General features: G+C 40.8%; 1 long non-coding RNA gene across 1 annotated transcript; it reads left to right on the forward strand.

Moving 5' to 3' along the window:
- Nucleotides 1-10,883: 10,883 nt before the first annotated feature.
- Nucleotides 10,884-21,044, forward strand: LOC9272025 (uncharacterized). Its single transcript, XR_003243091.2, has 2 exons — nucleotides 10,884-11,019; nucleotides 20,585-21,044. It is a non-coding gene; the product is annotated as an uncharacterized lncRNA (long non-coding RNA).
- The last annotated feature ends 89 nt before the right edge of the window (nucleotides 21,045-21,133 follow it).

The raw sequence follows: 21,133 nt of genomic DNA on the forward strand, positions 1-21,133 counted from the left end.
TATACGTGTATATCATGCTTCCTCTATCTAAAAATATAAGGGATTTTGGTTAGATAAAACACATCCCAGTGATTAAAATTTCGTACTACTATGGTGTGTCCCGTTTAGGGTTTAAAATTTCATATCGAAATTTCTGAATTTTCGGTAATTTTGTCCCCCACCGGCAAGTTCATATCTCACCCAAAATTTTCCTTTTTTGCAAATTTTTGTGAATTTGGTCAAATTTTATTTAAATTCATTCAAAATCAGTCAAAATTTCAAATAATTTCAGCCAAAAATTTTCAAAATTTCCAAAATTTCGGTAATTTGGTCCCTCGGCAAAAAAAAACCAATTTCAAAATTGAAAACCCTAGTCCCGTTTAACCAAGATTGACGAAGCAAGTATCTTACAGCAATGCACTATGGAACTATTTTTCGTAAATATACACATGTTGCTCTTGGGACGGGGAGGTTGCAGAGCAGACATACCTGGCACCCGTCACTCACCATCAGGGTTCACAAGCACGTTTTTCCCCCACACCAACAAGCCCACACCAACAATCTTATAGTACATCAGGATAGGATAGGTGACACGTTCTAAAAAAAAAAGGATAGGTGACATGGTCACACGACGTTCTTACCAATTGAATGGGCAACACATATATATATTTTCTTGGAAAATAACTAGTTGCTTATCTTTGTAAAGTGGAGTGAGAAAATGGTTATTTAAAAAGAATTCCTAGATGTGCATTTAAACTCAAGCCCAATGGCGGAGGCAGGTTAAAATTATAGCGGGGCTAAACCAAAATGATCAAGAGCAACTAAAAGAGATTTAGGGTTGGGTTAGGATTTTTTGGGCCTTCTTAGCCTTTTGGGCCATATAACAACCTCAAACAAAGTCTATATTAGCCCTTCATCTATAAATATATGGATTACAATTTTAGAGGTATTATGGGGGCTCTAATGATATATTAGGGGTAGGGGGTCTAAAGACCCCCACGGCCCCCACGCTGTCTCTGCCCAGCTCAAGCCCAAGGCCTAAGCACTGCTCCCTCCGTTTAAAAAAACTCAACTTCTACCATGCTACCCTCATAATGTAAAACGAGAAGTTTTATTTCTTCAATACCCTCTACCTACCTATCACCATTAATATTTTTTTTAATAATGAGGGATATTTTGGTCATTTTCACCTTACTATTTTTGCATTGGGATGATAGGGTTTGATTTAATATGGGACAGAGGGAGTAAGCAGGATACATCAGTCTATAGAGGTGATCTGGTTTTTTGAGTGTAGTAACAGTAAGACACGATCACATATATAGACAAAGTTGATTTGCTCTAAATAAGAAGCAATCACACGAACCATGAGCAGACTAAACCCAATTTTCAACACAACAAAACATGACGGAATCATGGATCATGAACAAACTTAACAGCCTGTTTAAGTACTTGTTTCAATTCCTTTATGGAAGACAAACTAAAAAGATGGGTCTTTTCCGATCTTCTGCACAATAACATGAAAAATCACAAGTTCACCGTATCCCTCCGGCAAAGCATCAAAATACAGAAACAACTCTAGAAAGAAACAGCCGGTTGCTCTGATTTGGCTGCATCTGCTGAAAGATTGTCTTTTCTAGCAGCAGAGTAGGCAAGGCATGGATGGAGGGTTGCAAAAGAACTCTTGTGGTGGCAGGTTTCTTGGCTTGTGCAAAATCCAAGAAGAATGGCATACTTGAATTCTTGATGCATCCCAATCCATGCCTCAGCTGAGAACCAAATCGCATCTACTTACATATCGGTATGCATTATATAGCCTTAGAAGAAAGCCCTCGATCTCGGCTAGGCTCACGCTGTGCTACTATATCACTGATAAAGAAAGCTAATATAGGATGCCTCATCAGATAGAGATAGAAAAGCATCATCGGACTTATTTCCTTCTAATTTTGAGTCATTAGCATATGGGTTCAATTTGTAGATGACCCACATATCAATGATTCATGTTTGAAGTATAAGTCAAAAGAGAAGTAAGTCAGAGTATCTCAATTCTCATTAGATATATTGCCGCGGATATCAATGGATCTTGGGTTTTATTTAGACATTGATGGCTTTCAGTATCACAAACAAGAGTTAAAATATGTAGTTGAAAAAATTTTGGTGTAATGTGGTCATGTGTTCATGTGTTTTACTTTATCCAAGACAATCGACGATTTTTTGCATACTGTATTATTTAATATTCCTATCTCACGAAAAGTTCATTTGAAGCGATTCTCAAACAAATAAGGCTGTGTTCTTCCTTCCATTTTCCCAACCCATCTCTCTCGTTTTTCACGCGCACGTTTTTCAGACTGCTAAACGGTGTGATTTATACAAAAACTTTATATATGAAAGTTGCTTAAAAAATTATATTAATCCATTTTTTAAAAAAATAGTTAATACTTAATTAATCTTGTAATAATACAAGCTTCGTTTTGCATGCCGGGGACAAAACCCCTCCTCCCGAACACGGGTTCAGATCCCCTAGAGTTGGCATCAACTCCACCTAGTGGATTTGGGCAAATCCAAATCTCATCCATCGTTTTATTTCTACGGTTGAGATCATAATTGACTCCCTTAATTGATGCATATTTGGATATTTCTTTTCAACTGTCCTATTTCCAACGTAATCAAGAAAATTAACGTAATTAATCTTCTTCCTACGATTAATAGACCAACATAGAAGATCTTTTCAGTGTAGAGAAGAGTGATATCGTAGATGGTGAACATGGGCAGCCTTGCGATGTGCAGAAACTTACTCAGCGCAAGCAAGTAGCAACATGTAAGTACATCACGTCAAGCTCCTTGATGCTGCTGCACAACTCGTTGATATAGCCGATAGAGTCCTCGTTTACAATCTTTGATGAAGGTAAGATTAAAAGTCGAAGGAACAAATTAAGGATAGGTGGTTGAGCTGTATTGATTTAATCTCAACCACTGGTGACAAATAATGGCTGGGATTGACCCAAATCCACCGGATAAAGTTAAAGCCAACTCTAGAAAATCTGGACCCCCGAACAGAGTCTAAGTGTTGTGGTTAGTTCACGCTGATGTCTCTCTCATCAATCATGTTATATCATATACCTGGCATTTGTCATTTGGTAAGCCGGAGAGCATTAGGCACCGTTTGAATCAGCTTCTTGACTGAGCTACTATCTTGGTTTTCGTAAGCACATTTCCTAAAGTGTTGAACGATAACTTTTTAAAAAACTTTCTATATATAAGTTTCTTAAAAATTAATTAAATCAATTTTTAAGTTTATAAGTTCATATTTAATCAATAATGTGCTTATGATTATTCTCTCCCGTCAACAAGCTCAGTTGTTCAACTGTAATAAACGGTGCCTTTAATCGTGCATGCAGTAGAACCAAGTGCTTCAGATGAATATTTTGCGGTGCAGGGGGTGAAGTTATAATACTCTCTGTTTATTTGTGGATCAAGCAAAAGTAGGGTAGAGTAAGTGCTCCAGATGAATATTTTGTGGGAGAAATTTAATAAAATTTTTAAAAAAACAAACTCTTCATGGGATGGATGGAGTAGCACATAGGTATATTACTAATTTACCTTAGTCCGATTAGCATGAATTAAAATGTTCCTGAAGAATTGATACCGTTGCATCAAGATAAGACAAAAGCTCAAATGCTAGCAACACTTGCCCTCCACTGGGGGATTTTGAATACCTCGGCCTGAAATTTCAAATCCTAATATGCACTAAGATCCTAGCAAATGCTAACATGAAATAAAATATACTAAGCGTGTTGGAATAGGTATCAAATATACTAGTCTTATTTTGTTATAGTTGAACTTGGAGTTATAATAGGTGATAGGAGTAAAGTTAGAGTCGAATTCTGTAACCCAGTAACTCTCTTAAATAAGGGGGTACCACAATATAATTATGACGACTATAACTGTGAAGTCAATTTGCCCTTGAGTATGATCTTCTGGTGAACTAATTAAAGACGTATCCTGTAATCCTAAAGAACACAGAAAAAAGTTTAATCCACATCCCATGGTTTTATTGCTCGCACTAGATACTAGCTAGACTAGCTATCAAGGTAAAATAAACGATCACATACATTTCAATCTACAAGACAGAGAGAGTAGCGATGCCAACAGTATGTACATTTGCAAAAAGTAGAACCAACAATTTGGACGACTACTCTATCTTCCAGGTCAAAATGCAAATGCATATGCTGCCTTGTCTGTCGTTGTCTACTATCTTCATGGATGATCTGAGGATCTGCACTAGAGCCCAGCCAAGTGCTAAGTGCCAACACAACTCCAAATATCTGTATGGGTAGTGGAAGTCGACCAGGATGGATTTCCAGTGATCCCATTGTCTCCCAGTCCTATAACTCTAGTCTTTACAGGCAGACAGAGCCATGTTTCTCTTTGAGAAATTTAGATGAACATCTCTCTCGTGTGTCGTTATAGTTCCAAGAAATAGGGCAATTTATAGCCCCCTATCACCAAGGCCATTTCTTTTGGTAGGCTCTCCTATACTCCTTTCATCTTTTCTTGTCTAACGTACCTTTTCTATTTATACTACCACTGCTACAAACAAGATTTTTTCAAACGGGTATTTTGTTTTTTCCGTGCGGTTGTCAGTTCATCATTTTGTTTTTTCCGTGCGGTTGTCAGTTCATCATCTGGGACCGTACGGAATAATGGATTATCCCATGCGGTTGTGTTATATCACCCGCATGGAACCAAAAAAGGCCAAAAAAATATATATAAAAAAAGCAAAAAACGCCGCCGGCCACCAAATCGCTGCCTTGACCGCCGCATGCGACGACCAGGAGGAGGACGACGAGCGGACGACAAAGCCTTGCCTCGCTGCTCGCCGCTACCGCGCCCGACTGCCGCCACCCCGTTGGTGAAGAGGCGGCGCTGGCGGTTGCGGACGGTGACGGCGCGGCCCTCGGCGAGGACGTGGGGGAGGTAGGCGTTCTCGACAAGTGCGTGGTGGCGGTGGTGGAAGGTGGCGCCGCGGAAGTCGTCGGCGACAACCTCGTGGTCGTCGACGGCGAGGGCCAAGCGGTCGGCACCCTCGGCGAGGTCTTGACGGCCACCTCGCTGCTCGCCGCCACGCCCGGCCACCGTCGTGACTGCCACCGCGCCCGACCGCCGCCTCGCCCCGGCGGCCGCCTCGTCCCGGTGGCCGCCTCGCCCGGCTCGCCCGGTCGCCGCCTCGCCCAGCCGCCGCCTCGTCCCGGCGGCCGCCTTGCCCAGGCCGCCGCCTCGCCCTTCCGCTGCCTCTACCGACCGCCGCCACCTCGCCCCAGCCGGTTGAGGGAGTTGTTGAGGGAGAAGAGATAAGGTAGAGAGAGGGTTGAGGGAGTGGTTGAGGGAGAAGAGATAAAAAAAGAGATAAGGTAGAGAGAGAGGGGGAGTGGTTGAGAGGGAATAAAGGGAAAAAGGAAGAGGGAGAGGAAAAATTTAAAGTGAGTAGAGGGAAAGGAGGGAGGAATATCCCGTGCGGTTGGATTAGGACGCCCGCACGGGGAAATCGATTTTTCCGTGCGGGCGACACCTAGCGCCGCTCCCTCAATTTTTCCGTGCGGTTCCACTTATGGACTGCATAGAAACAAAGAGGAGGGACGTCCAGAAAAATCAATCGTGTAGTAGTGTGTCATCTTAGCTATTAATAATAAAATATTTTTAAGTGGTAGTAGAACTCATAAATCAATGGCTTAAACTGCTTCTATGCATAGATATAGTAGAATGGTACTATAGTAGAGACCACCGTGAAAAAGTACTCACCAACAAACAGGCCAACAATTTGCTCCTTATCTCCGCATCCAAGCTTAGTTTGCAGGCCAAAATTAGCTATGATCCTCTCTTCTAAATGGGAACTACACGTGAAAATATAAGTTATCGTCACTTATACACAAATTATAAATCATAAGTTGGCCACTCTTGGTCAGGCTTTATAGTGCACTCTAATACATTTGCACCCTTTCAGTTTCCTCTTCCATGCTCCAACCCTCGCATACTAATCCTTGGTTCTTTAATTTCTTTCCAGCGACATTGATGTGAAATGTAGATCATTTACTAGAGAGTAAAGGTGCGCACGTATCATTAGAGCGTGCAAACTTCGAAACTGTCAGTATATTTGGGGCTTGCTCTTGCATACAATTCTCTTCGTCTTAAAATATAAGAGATCTTGGACGGATAGAACATTTTAAAGGACTGAATCTAGATAATCCTATCCATCCAAAATTCCTTATATTTTATATTTTAGAGTAGAGAGAGTACGAATATCGCTATGTAGGGCATCTAAAAAATAAGTGTTTTTGTAAATCTTCATACAAAGGGATCAAATTTGTGGTTTCATGTACAGAGAGGGTCATAGATGTACTGCACATTGGTCCGGATAAGAACATAAGCATGCCGGGCCCTCTCGTTGCTATTACTCGTTGCTATTACTCTAAGCCCTCCATAGCTGCCTATGGCCTGCAGTAATAATCAGTACTGTAAGCTGAAAGGATGATATTACCCCCATGTAGCGGTGAATTTTGTTTTAGCTATCATGCATGAACTTCAATTAGGTAATTTCTATGGTTGCGGACCTAATTTTTTTAGATAATAGAATATAATATCCATAATTAAGAAATGGTTGCGGACCTAATTGAGTGACATTTGCATCAACAAAATTAATATGCATAACAAGGGCATGAACTAGGAAAACCGCTAAAAAAATATAACCCAAGTGTTTTTAAAGAGTTGATCATACTGTTGAACGAAGATGTGATGAAGCTCAAGTAAAATATAAAAGGAAGTGCAGTGAACTCTACTGTTAGGGCACTGAGAAATCCACGGCACTCAAAAGGGAACTGACGAAGACCAATTTCTGTGCACAGTGCGATCAAGAGCTGAGCCTGGGGAGCAAAGGGGTATTCTCAACATCACCTTGAGTTATTTCTTCATTTAACTTTAGTTCCCAGTGCCCCCCAATCCTACTGTCCACGAGCATACTTCTCCGTTCTTGGACCTGCATCTCATGTTGTCTAATCAACCTTTGGCACATCTTGTGCAGCATTTAAATAGGCTTTTCGTTCCTCCTCTCTCCGTCCCATAGAACATCAACCTAGTACGAGATGTGACACATTCTACTACTACGGATCTAGACATACATCTGTCCAGATTCGTTATACTAGAATGTGTTACATCCAATCGTAGATTCATTTTTTGTGGGGACGAAGGGAGTACAAGGCTTCAATCATTAATGCGAGGATGCCTAGCATACTAAATGATTGACACAATTCATGCTATGTTACTCCTTTCGTCCCATTTTAAGTATAGTTGTGAGAGTTTCTGTGTTCAACGTTTAACCTTTCGTCTTATTTGGAAAACTTACGAAAAAATTAAAAAAATAAGTCACACAAACAATAAAAAATACTAATCATAAAAAATCAAATAAGACGGATGGTCAAACGTTAAAAAAAAAACTCATAATTATACTTAAAATGAGATAGATAGAGTAGTTGTCTTTGGCAGCCTGTAGCTCGGCAGCTTTGTTTTGCAACAGAATGAGTGTAAGTTGCATAGATGATGCAGGAATTCTGAAATGAGCTACTACTCTGTCCCCTAAAAAGACAAACTCTAGCTACGAATTTGAACACGCATGTATCCAGGTTTGTAGCTAGGATTAGACTCTTTTTGGGATGGAGGGGGTAGGTTACACCCCGAGTACGTATGCATGGTGTTTTGGTGAGCGAAATACGTAGTCAAAGTTCAATCCACATCCAAAAATGAGCTAGTGATGATGGTTATGCTCAGTAGATACGAGCCAAGGTAAATGAATGATCATAATACTCACCTTGGTTAGTGTGACAAGATAAAACTGTCACGTCCGCACTGTGTAGCGTGTCAGTGTTGTTTTGTTATGTTAGGCAGGCTGGTGTGGCCAAAAAATTCAGATGAGTTTATTATTAAAATTAAAAAAATAAAAAAGTTCAAAAAATAAAAAAAATCAAAGCTAATACAGGGTTCAAAAACAGCATATCATAAGATCACATTATCTGCCAGTTCTATAACTTTAGTCTTATTACCAGGCAGCCGGAGCCATGATTCTCTTAAGAATTTACATGAATATCTCTCTCGCGTACGAGTTATAGTTTCTTCATGTGAAGTATAAACACCTCAAATCCTATAAATGATTAAATAGCTTAGCCTTGGAGTTTTAACCCCTAGCTACTATAGTACATAGGGCAATTTATCATCCCCCGCTTATCTCTGCATCTATGGTAGAGCAAATTGGAGGCCAATGCAAATTGATTTACGACCCTTTCTCCTTATGGCTTAATTATTCAGTTAATCTTTATGAGAAAAGGATTGAAAAACTCCCCTCAGTTAATCCCATCTAAATCCCCTCAGTTATGTCGGAGAGTGATTAACCGAACAAGGCCTAAAACTACACATGTGATAATATAGGTTATTCTAATTTATACACGAACTATAAAATAGTAAATTGGCACGGAGTAGTGAAGGCGCATGCACAAACATATCGCGTGGTGCGGCATAGATTGCTAGAAAGGTACTCACAGCTCACCAAAACACTAGATCTGGCCAGGCTGAGCACATCCGAGCTCAACACAAGCCAGGACGGTCACACACAGCTGAATAGACCTACCTTTCATATCCCAGCAGAGCAGCTCAACATGAAACATATCTGTTGCCGCTTCGGCCTCAAGCCGGTACCCTAAGCAGTGAACATCCTGGTGCCTCCCAATCCCACAATAATTCAGCTAATCTCAAGGAAGGAATCCATATATAAGCGGCATTGATTCAATCACGAATGGTAAATGGGCAGCAAATTAGGCCTTATTAATTATTTGTTTGATGCCATTCAGTGTATCTCTCATGTTTTTTATCCTAGCAGCTGAATATATATAGTGGGCAAGTGGGCAAAAATGGGCAAATGTTTTTGATCCTAGCAGCTGAAAGCTCACGAGAGAAAAGAAAAAGGTAAATGGGCAAATGGCCTGGTGGTATTAACGCTATTTACCTACTACCCAGGTTAAGAGGAATAATTATAGCGCATGTGCTCTCCATTTTATGTAATGAATGCCAGATATTCTTTTCATGTTTTTTTATGGGGAAAAAAAGAATGGAAGACAATGATACACACGTAGAGATGCTTATAATTCTCAAGTTCATAATTAGCACTGGCAATTAGAAACATCAAAACAGCACTACCGTTTTCAATTTGTTTTCTTCTTGTACAGTTGTACAATGTTTCTTAGATAATGGAATAGAATCTTGGCCTTTGCTACAATTGTACTATGTAGCGAGAGGCATATATGATCCCATAAATAAGTGATCGAGAGATTTTACAGATCTTCGTATACAAAAAACGTCATGATCAATCCAGTTGTACAAAAGCTATTAAGATCATAGTTGTACCAACACAGCAAGTACAGGAGGAGCATGCCTCTGATCCTCTCGTGGCTCTTTCTGATTTAGCCTTGTATTGCTGCCTATAGCTAGCCTGCAGCACATGCACTTGAACCTAACATTACGCGAGGTGCTTCATGGCCTGGAAAGTCCATGTGCCTCCCAATCCTATGGTTCGAGCTACTAAGGAAAAAGGAAAATAGAAATTGATACTTGTTGGCCTTAGCATGTCCAGATCACTTTACCTTGAGCATATGAAAAGGAGAAAAGCAAGAGAACTGCCCTAGGAATTAATCCCTCACACACACCTCTACTTCTCTTGCTCTCTGCCTTCTAAGGCCAACAGCCCAAGAGTGCAGAAATCTACATATACACCCATGCAGCATCACAGCAGCTGAATGTCAAATGAAAATAAGTTGTAGCTATGGCCGCAATATGAACTCGGGCTATATATATATCAAAGAATCACGGCACTGTATTTCTAATTTAAATTTGAAGGCTCAACATTCCTATGCTTTGAACAAATGAAAAATACAGCAGCCGACCCGCTTTTAATTTGGCACTCTGAATAATGTCATGACAAGTTGCTTTTATGATTTATGTAAATTACTTTTAGGTTTTATTGAATTTTTTTTAATAAATATCTAAGAAGTAATTTAGTCAAATCTAAAAGTGATATTTACATATGTGACAAAAGTAATTTAATACACATATATATTTTTATCAGAATATAATTATGTGAGATCTTATTAAAAATATTTTATTGCAACGAATACAACAATGCAATCGGATCATAAATTGGATAAGTATTGTAAGAGAAAATTCTATAAGTTGAGAAAAAAAAGACATGCATGACCTGTAGCAAAATAGTTCTTCAGCTTGTCTGTAGACATACAGTAGTAGTTCTCTCACATATGGTCGGCGTCGCTTCTTAATCTAGTGTAGTGTGATAGGTCAAAGACGAGATGCCTCCCGATTTAGATTTTGCGTTTACGTAACATATGGTTGCAGAAAATTCACTTGGTATAGGACCAGTTAACAATTGCACTCATTTTTTTCCATTATTGTACCACCCATAAATTAAACTTAAGGAAACACAAAGGTGTTCGTTGAATTGTTATTCTCTTCCCCTTTTTACGACCTAAATCAACCTAACGCTCTTAATTCGGACATGAGCTCTGCCAGCTACCTCATGTGCTAGAGCTCTGCAATTCAGCCCTAAGCCTAAGCCAGAAAGATCATTTTGGTTTTTAAGCATAGTAAGTTAGTAACACAAAAGTCACACATACAAGTCGACTTCCTTTAAACAGGAAGCAATAAGCAAACTTAACATTTCGCATACTGCATGCTAATTTCTTTTAGTAAGACACAAGGAAAAAGATGGATCGAATCCTTTCAGATCTTCTACGTAGCAACGTGAAAATCACAAGGCAATATTCATACCCAGGCAAACAATCAGAAGACAAAGCAACCTCAAAAGAAACTGACGATTGCTTTACTTCCAGGCTACAGCTGACGAAAATTTCCGTCCTGATTGCTACTGGTGGAGAAGGCACCGATCTGATGGTGATTGTGCTTTCAATTCTCTTCGCCTGCGCAAAATCCAAGGTAGCAGGCATACTTGAATTCCTGATACATCCCAAGCCCCAGAATTCTTGCCAGAATTATATTGAGAACCAAACTCATGCCTGATTCCATGGCCTTGTGTATGCATCATGTAGGCATCCAACTTCCTTCTGCATCAATTCCTCTCGGTGTGTGTGTGTGTGTGTGTGTGTGTGTATGGTGTTCCTTTAATGGCTCATCACTTAACAAGGCTATGGAGAATTTTAACACTGACTGAATCATGTAAATTGTAAAAAAAAATGCTTATATAGGATGACACACCGATTTCGGATGACTGAAATCTCAAGCCAATCCTCTGCATACATTAGCACCTTTGAAAATCGTAATATATGTCAAACATACCAAGTGGTCACTTAAGACTGGTACAGGAGAGGAATGTGACATATTACGATGTTAATTAGCTGAGAGAGTGAAACATTCATGGTCATTTTATTCGGATCTACCTTGGCTCGCATGCAAGTGAAAATGAACCACCCGTCTTCTCGGGGCATACATCGCAACGTGCTGCAGCTATATCCTAATCAGAATCGGCGCTAACAAGAGCTGGGTTTGGAGAGAAGTTGAGTATAGTGCATTGGGATCGTCTGGTAGTCACACTGAGTTGATGCTACGGTTAGCTTCGGTTCCCGGTGCATCCCAATCCTATGGCTCATGAGCACAGCTTCTTTCTTTCTTTCTTTCTTATCCCTGCACATCTCGTGAAAGCTGAGTCTTCATCACATATTGTGCAGCATTTAAGGTAGTATTTGGTTGGTGCGATGGAATGGGTTGGGACGGGACGAACCTGTTTTTCGTAGCGTTTGGTTGGAGGATAGATGGGATGGGTTGGTCCCTTTAGAAGAATATTCCCCTCAGATCCAAGACCAAATCATCCAGCAAAAACGAGTGGATGAGTTCGTCCCACCTGGGTCGGATGCACGGCGTGAGAAAAGCTGCTTCGCTCCGCGTGCTCGTGCGTCCGTCCGCTTGCTCGCTCGCCGGTCGCGCTCCTCTGCCTGTCAGCCTGCTTGCCTACCGCGCCGCTCCTTCATCCGCTGGCCGACTTGCCGCGCTACTCCTTCTTCGCTCTCCTCCTTTGCCCGCCCGCCTGCTCGCACCGCTCCTCTGCCCGCCAGGCTGCCGTTGCGCTCCTCTGCCGCCCGCTCGCCTGCTCGCACCACTCCTCCGCCCGCCAAGCCATCATCCAGCTCCTCCGCCGCCCACCCGCCGTCTAGATCCTCCGCCGCCCATTTGCCTGCTCGCATGCTCGCGCCGCTCCTCCACCCGCCTGACTGTCGTCACACTCCTTCGCCTGCATGTGCTCCTCCTCTGCCCGCCCGCCTGCCCGTCCACTCATGTCACTCCTCTGCCTTCTCGTCACCGGCTTGCTTGTCTGATTGGGATCGTCCCATATCCTACAAACACTACAAGAAACTATTTAATCTGTGACGAAATTTTCGTGATGTTTTTAGAGATCGTCACGGATATTCGAGAGTATTATACTACTAGCAGAATTGATGTAAACAGTCGGTTCATAAGTACATATCAGTACTTTACGACGGAGCATTATTCCGCGCAAATCCTCCCACCTGTGTCGATCTACTACGGCTACTGCTCGGCAAAAATCTTTTTTGATACACGACTATCCTTGGATCTGCAGTATTGTATGGATAAGTTTCCAGCCGAAAGAGTCTACTCGTACAGATCTGTGGCTCGATCAGTAATATCATATAGAGAAAATCCCCTACGTATCTATGAAAGTTCACCTAATCCCTTCTATACCCCTGAATTTTGCTCAATCCCTTACATACCCCTAAATTTTAGTTTGGATCTCTTCCATGCCCTTTCCGCTAGTTGACCGTTAGTTGACCGTTAAATTCTTTTGAAAAAGTCCATTTTGCCTTTTCCTATGAAGAAACATAATAAATTAATGAAGTATATTGTTGGAATGTAAAAATTTATTGGATGAGACTATTATATTTATGAGTCTGTGATGCACCATATTATTTGTGACAAATTTACTTTTACATATGATATAAAAATTTAATACTTATTTATTAGTTATTAAAAGTTCTTTTATGTAGCATATGTGTTTTCATAGTAATATAACATATTTGTTTATTACTATCAGAATACATATGCTAAAAAAATAAATAAGTATTAATTTTTTATGTCATATCTAAAAGTATATTTATCGCAAATAATATGGTGCATAGCTATCTCATAAACATAATAGTCTCATATAACACATTTCTATGCTCCAACAATATACTCTATTAATTTATATGCTTCTTTATACCAAAGCGCAAAATGGACTTTTTCATAAGAATTTAACGGTCAACTAACGGTCAACTAGTTGAAATGGCATGGAAGAGATCCAAACTAAAATTCAGGGGTATCCAAGAGATTGAGCAAAATTCAGGGATACAGAAGGGATTAGGTGAACCTTCAGGGGTACACAGGGGATTTTCTCTATCATATATGTGGAACCAATTGATTCCATGAAGAAGTTTTCTACGAGTCCTATTTTCGAACTGAAACACTGTAGACGTACAAGTCCATAATTTATCTTTACTTTAGTTAAGGATCTGCAGTTCGCACTTTCTGGGCAAAATAAAGTGGAAAAAAATTATAATTTTACCCATATACTCCTATATTTGTTGGACAATTATACCTTATACACATTTCTACTACTGTTGACTAATGTGGTAGTACTATATAAAAAGATCTAAACCCTTAGATAAACTAGATAATCGGTTTAAATTAATTTCTACTAACAGTAGAGAGCACCACGCTTTTCCCTCCCTCTCGGGATTTTGGATATATACCTGAAACTAAAATTTAGTGTACACTGGATCGATCCTAGCAAATCCTACCATGTAATACCAAGCACTAATTAACTTAAAGAATTGATATCGAAACAGAGTGTAAACAGATGAGCATGGTCATCTTTCAAAATATCCAAATCAAACTTGGTATACGTAGAGATAAGGAGAAGTGCAGGGCGCCCCTCTATTCAGTTGGGACAATCAGCAAGTTAACCACAACAGCTAGATGAAATCACCAGGATCAATCTCGCTGCGAAGCAAGATCAGAAGTTTTTGGGGACCAAAGGAGTCTTCTGATCAAGATCACCCCAAGTTGGTTCGTCGTTCAGCTTCATCAGTTCCTAGTGCCGCCCAATCCTATTCTTCTTGGCCCCTGCATCTCGCGCTAGCTGTCGCATCATCAGCCTTTAGCACATATACAGAGACCATCAGCGCTAGCATGCCAACAATAACTTTGGGCACAAGTAAAAAACCAACAATTTAGTCTCCGTTATGTAGGTCAAAACGCAAATCTAAGCATGTGTTTCGTGTCCAAATTTACCCGTGGACCGCTACTATTTGGAGACATGCTAACTCTCCAAACATGTATGGTCACATTAATAGAAAAACGATTTTTATCAACGTTGGCTTTTTATTTTTTTTCAGGCGGACCAAAAAAAATACCCTCTTATAACCGTTTGCGAAAATAGCTAAAGAACCTCTAGATTTAACCCCGCCTGTGAAAATCTAGACGGACCTCTTAAGGAGCCTGCCTGGAAAATTGATTTTCGCAAGTGAAACTTTATGTGGTCCACCTACGAAAATCATGCCTACAGATCAACCTACTCATTCCCCTCCTCCTCTCTCTCTCATCACGCATTGGCTAGGGAGAGGAGTGGCGTCGGCGCCTTGGCAACGGCTCCGAGGAGGTCCGCCTTGGTGACGATGACGGTGCCGAGTCCTACCGCCGGCTGCGATGACGACGACAATGCCACTTGGATCTGCCGTCGTCGGCTCGCCTAGGCGCGCGGATCCACTGCAAGCTGGCCTCGGCCACGATGATGATGACTGCCGCAACGACGACGACGGCGTCGACGCCTGGGTCCTGCCACCGGCTGTGATGACGACGACGACGCCTTGATCCGCCGCCGGCTCACCCAGGCGCGCAGATCCACCGCCGGCTGACCTCGGGCACGCGGATCCGCTGCCGGCCTGCCTTGGGTCGTCGTCGGGAGAGCAATTCCACCGTTGGTTGTCCTCGGGCGCCTAGATCTGTCACAGGTTTGTTCGTGAGCAGTGACGGCTTCGACTGGCGACGAATTTTTGTTTCGTTGTGTTGATATGTGATGAATTTGTTTACTGGATTTGAGAATTGCGATGAATTTGTTGAATGGATTTGAGGATTTGATAAATTTGTTGAATGGATTTAGGGCTTTCGAATCTGCTTGTACGGGGGATTTAGAATTTCCCAGGTTTTTTTTTGCGCTATGCAAATATTTTCGCAGGCGGACCTGTTAAGGAATCCGCCCGCGAAAAATCAGTTTTTGCAGGCGGCCAGTTCACCCATCTGCAAATACACTATTTTCGTGGGCCTTTGCCTATAGGCGGTTCGAGTGGCCGCCTACGAAAAGCCGATTTGTCCGACTGTAAAATTGATTTTTCTAGTAGTATCTATGATAATACTAGATAACATAGCTGATAATATGGCATTCAAACCTGCAAGAAGCACACCATAACATCTCATCATCTCCTAATTAACCCTATAACTATCTCTGCCTACCTTTATTTTTCCAACTTCTACCCTCTTGTTTTCTGTCTACACTCTTCCCAAACTGTTATGTAGAAAAGTTGTCTTAACAAATCATATAAATTTAATTCTCAAGTTATTTTAGCTGATACTTAATTAATATTCGTTAGTCTACCGTTCCGGTTTTGCATGAGGGGAAGGTTCCCAACCCCAAAAGAATGCAGCTACGGTTGTGCTTGTAGTCTTGAAAGTTGAAAGACTCTAGAGCCATATTCCTATCTTGAGAAATTTATACGTACAAACTATTATCTCTTGTGTTTGTGTTCCTGTTTTCTTCATGTGAAGTATCAACACCTCAAAACCTACAGATAATTAAACAATTCTGGCCAGTGGTGGGGTTAGAAAATTTTTCGAGCCCAGACAAATTTCACTGTAACTATCATTTATTATAAAAGTTTCATCGTCAGTTTATTCAAAAATATTATAATTTAATAGAGCTTTCGTCCGGGATAGCCCCGGTTCCGGTTGCTAGTTTGTTTAGCCCCAATCGGCAAACATGAGAATGGCTAATTAATCTCCAGGTATTGGGCGGTAGAACTCAACGGACGAACAGAACCGTAATTCCAGTAGTGGTGCTGGCCTAAACACATCAAGCTCAACCAATTCAAGCCAACGGCACAAACATCGGTGTAGTTATCTGTTTTTTTTTCTGTACTGATCTGAAGAAATAAGAGTTTTTTTTTTCAAATCACCATATGCAAAGATTACATGACCTTTATCTTCACAACTAATTTTACCAAGAAAATATCACATTGGTATTGAAATATGTCACATCGGATAGGTTCTGTGCAATTCATTTACACGGAGGCAGCGACTGCATGCAGTGATGCAGATGCCCATAAACTCGAGCTTATAGGTAATTTGCTTCACCTTATTAGATACCTCGCACTGAGAAATACACGTGGTATATCAAAATAGTAAACCCCCAAATACACGTGGTATCATAGTATAAAATTTTAAACTACGATAAAGAAAAACCCAAAAACAACTCCAAAATTAGGTTATATTTTTTTTTGTTGCAGCTTATAGACTGAAGGGTAAACGAATGGGCAGAAGAAAAAGACCAATATCCACATACAGAAATGAAGAATTGACGATTGTCTTTTCTTGACTAGACTACCTACTAGTAGCTAGGTATTTGGACATAAGTAAAACCAACAATTTGATCTCTACTCTCTCATCCTTATTCTTAATAGCATTGTTAATGCATTCTCCTCCAAAATGTAGCAGGTCAAAATATAAACCTACCCCTCTCCTATCGCAAGCCTAGTAACCCTCCCAAGTATGTATGGACAGTGGAAATCATGAACAAAGTTGGCACGCCGCTTCACGCTGCGTAGCAAAAGATCCCATTGTCTCCCAATCCTATACAGCATTGCTCTAGCTACACCGGCACTTGCCGTCTCCTCACCGCGCACCATTCACTAGCTAGGCAGTGAGCAGTTATGCTCTCAAATCATGCGAACTTTGCGAAGTATGAATTAACGCCTCAAATCCTGCAGATGATTAAATAGTTCAGCACTGGAACAGTGTGGTTGAGCTGAACACATCCAAGCACGTCCCAGGCATTCACATCCATCCAAGGCCTGGTAGATCCACCTTACTGATCCATCCAAGCATAAAACCTTTCACCTGCTAGTGCTAGATCATCCTCAAGCCCGTAGCCTGAAAATCCTGGTACCTCCTAATCCCACACAGTCTAGTTCATCTCAGCAACATAATCCACAAGCGCCATTGACTCAACCACGAATGGTAAATGGGCAGAAAACAACTTCGTCTCTTGCCATTCCGTGTATCTCTCAGGTATTGCTTCTAGCAATTGGATATATATATGTATGGTTGCTCGAATGATTCCTTGTTATGTCTGAAGCTGACAATAAAAAGGCACAGCCAATCAACTGGTATTAAGGCTATTAAAATTCCATAGCTACCCAAGTTAAGAGCAGTGTTTGAAATTTTGGAACGAAATTTCGGAAATTTCGCCCCCCCCCCCCACCGAAATGCTAACATCTCACCCGAAAATTTCGGTTTTTTGCAATTTTTGTGAATTTGGTCAGATTTTATTCGAATTTATTCAAAATCCGTCAAAAATTCAAAAAAATTCGTACGAAATTTCGGTTCTTTCGCTCACCAGCGGCAGAACTGCTGCTTTCGAAATTTAAAACCCTGGTTAAGAGGAATAATTGGCCTAGAATGTTTCACCAAAGAGTTGATAGAGACAAAAGCTGAAGTAATCTAAAATGCTTGAGACGCTTGCCAATGCCCTTCACTGGGGATTTCGGACACATCGGCCTGAGATTTCTAATCCTACTCTGCATGAAAACTAGACCAAAGCAAATGATCATGACATAAATACCGAAATATGTACTTGCCCAGATAATCAAACACTGCTCCTGTGTTTCTCTCCTTCTGGATGATCCGTCACAACATCAAACATAGGGAATTAAGGACAAGGCTTGCCATGAAGAACAAACATAGGGGATTAAGGACAAGGCTTGCCATGAAGAACATCTGGTAGGCCAATGATACAGTGAAATGGCCATGTGTCTCCAACTCCCACCACACAGTGTCTTCTTCATCTGGGTTCAGGGATATCTCCGGATGTTCATCAGCTGGAAGCATCAAGCATCCCATGGGATTGGTGATGTTCATCTGGAAGCATCCCATGTTCGAATGAACCCTGTTCGAGTCAGTTGGATCTCCAGAGCTCAGTGATTGCCCCCCATCTCCCACCTGAAACCTGGTTCTGGTATAAAACATGCTCAGAAATCGCTCCACTTTGTGTTCAGCCCTCGGATTGTCCATGGTCACCCAGACAAAGTAACCAAGATCACTCTCATGAGAGCTTGATCAGGAGCTGAGTTTGGAGACCATGGGAGTATTGTTGTAGTCACCAAGATGCTTCTTCGTTTAGTTTCATTCCCAGTGCCTCCCAAGCCTACGGCCGGCTAGCTCATGAGCACAACCCATCCTTTTTCTTGGCCTCTCGATCGTGCTATCTCATCAAACTTTAGAACATCTTATGCAGAATTTAAATGGGTTCTTCAACCCCTGCAAATCTGCAATGATTTATGCAAGGATGCCTGGCATACGAAATGATTCACACAATCTTGCCACAGAAAGCTTTGGTTTACAACAGAGTGATAATAGTAAGTTCTGTAGATGATGCATTCATGAAATGCATAAGAAGAAGAATGATGGGGTAATTTTTAAACTCGACTTTGAAAAAGCTTACGATAAAGTAGACTGAAGATTTCTCCAACAGACGTTGAGAATGAAAGGATTCTCACCACTTTGGTGTTGGTGGATAGATAAGATTGTCAGAGGGGGTAGTGTAGCAATTAAGGTGAACGATGAAGCTGGAAACTTCTTTCAAGGGGATCCATTATCGCCGATCCTCTTTAATTTGGTGGCTGACATGTTAGCAATCTTGATTAAAAGGGCAAATGAACGAGGGAGCTTTCATGGGGTGATACTGCATCTGGTAGATAATGGGCTATCTATCTTGCAATATGCAGATGATACAATCATCTTGATGGAACATGATCTAGAAGAAGCCAAAAACCTCAAACTTGTACTAAATACATTCGAGAGGTTAGCGGGGTCTAAAGATCAACTTCCACAAGAGTGAATTGTTCTGTTTTGGTAGGGCTAAGGAAGTGGAGAGAGAGTATGTCACGTTGTTTGGCTGCGGTTCCGGTAGGTATCCATTTAGATATCTAGGGATCCCAATGCATCACAAAAAATTGTCAAACAAAGATTGACTTACAATCGAAGAGAGAATTCAGAAAAAAATGAGTAGTTGGAAAGGAAAGCATCTATCAGTAGGTGGTAGATTAGTGTTGATAAACTTGGTGCTTAGCAGCTTGGCTATGTTCATGCTCTCTTTTTTTGAGGTACCTAAAGGTATTCTCGAGAAGTTGGACTATTATAGGTCACGTTTCTTTTGGCAATGTGAAGAACATAAGAAGAAGTATAGGTTGGCTAAGTGGAGCATTTTATGCAAGCCAAAGGAATGTGGGGGTCTTGGGATACAGAACCTAGAACTACAAAACAAATGCATGTTAAGCAAATGGTTATATAAACTTTGGAATGAAGAGAGAGTTTGGCAAAACTTGTTAAGAAGGAAATACCTATCTAAGAAAACTTTGACTCATGTAGAGAAAAAACCAGGGGATTCTCATTTCTGGTCAGGACTCATGATGGTTAAGAACATCTTCCTTTCTTGTGGATCATTAAAAGTGCACAATGGGACTCAGGTCAGATTCTAGGAGGATAAATGGAACGGGAATACTCCCTTTGCTGCTCGTTACCTGGCCTTATACAACCTTGTGATAAACAAGAATGAATCAGTGGCAGTGGTTATGAGTAAAAGACCTCTAAAAGTGTCCTTTAGGAGGGCTATTGTGGGTCATATTTAAAAGCTTGGTTGGAAGTGGTCTCAAAGGTTATATCAATAAAATTGACCGAGCAGAATGGTACCTTTTTGTGGGAGATACAAAAGAATGGGCGTTTCTCAGTTAACTCAATGTACAAAGCAATCATGTACAGGGAAGTCGTTCCTAAAAAGGACATGATTTGGAAACTCAGAATACCACTAAAAATTAAAATTTTCTTGTGGTACTTAAAGAATGGAGTAATTTTAACAAAGGATAATTTAGCCAAAAGGAAGTGGAAAGGTAATGTTAAGTGTTGTTTTTGTGATTCTAACGAATCAATTCAACACCTTTTCTTAGATTGTATTTTAGCAAGATTCATGTGGAATGCAGTCTATATATCTTTTGGAATTCACCCGTCTAGGAATGTTGCTAGTATGTTCGGCAATTGGCTAAAGGGGGTTTAACCCAAGCTAAGAGCTCAAATCCTTGTGGGGATTTCAGCTTTGTGTTGGGCGGTTTGGTTATGCCGGAATAATGTAGTCTTTAATGGCTCCAATACTAATTTTCTGTTGCAGGTGATTTTCAGGGGGACTTTTTGGGCAAGACAATGGTCTTTGCTACTTAAGGAAGAAGATGGCCAAAAAGTGAGAGAAGGTTGCTTGATTCTAGAGAAGAGAGTTTCTGGCTTTTTCGCAATGAAGGGATGGAACTTAAGGAAAAGATTGGGAGATTAATGCTCTCTGGTTTTCTTGTGTGGTATGGTTGAAACTTTGTATTAACTTTTTAAGAATTTCTGTTGCTAGAGCCTAAGTACTCGGGTCTAGTTGCTTGTGATGGTGTTAAACCTTGTGTAAGGGTGTGAGTTTATGTACTCTTGTAAGTTTCGTTGGGGCTGTGTACATCCTTTTTTGGGTGTAGAGGCCGGTTTAATCCATTATCTAAAAAAATGTAAAGGATGCACTATATGGCACTCTGAAGTAAGGTTTCCTGAGTATGGTCTTTTGGTGAACAAAAGATGGGAGATGGATTTTTATCGCTCGAGGAGATATCCTCTCGTTTTCTTATTTTGTACATGGCATTGAAAAAATCATCAGAAAATTTTGAGAAAAAAAATGGAAAGACAG

Source organism: Oryza sativa, chromosome 6, assembly GCF_034140825.1.
Source record: "Oryza sativa Japonica Group chromosome 6, ASM3414082v1".
In the NCBI taxonomy this organism is placed as follows: domain Eukaryota; kingdom Viridiplantae; phylum Streptophyta; class Magnoliopsida; order Poales; family Poaceae; genus Oryza; species Oryza sativa.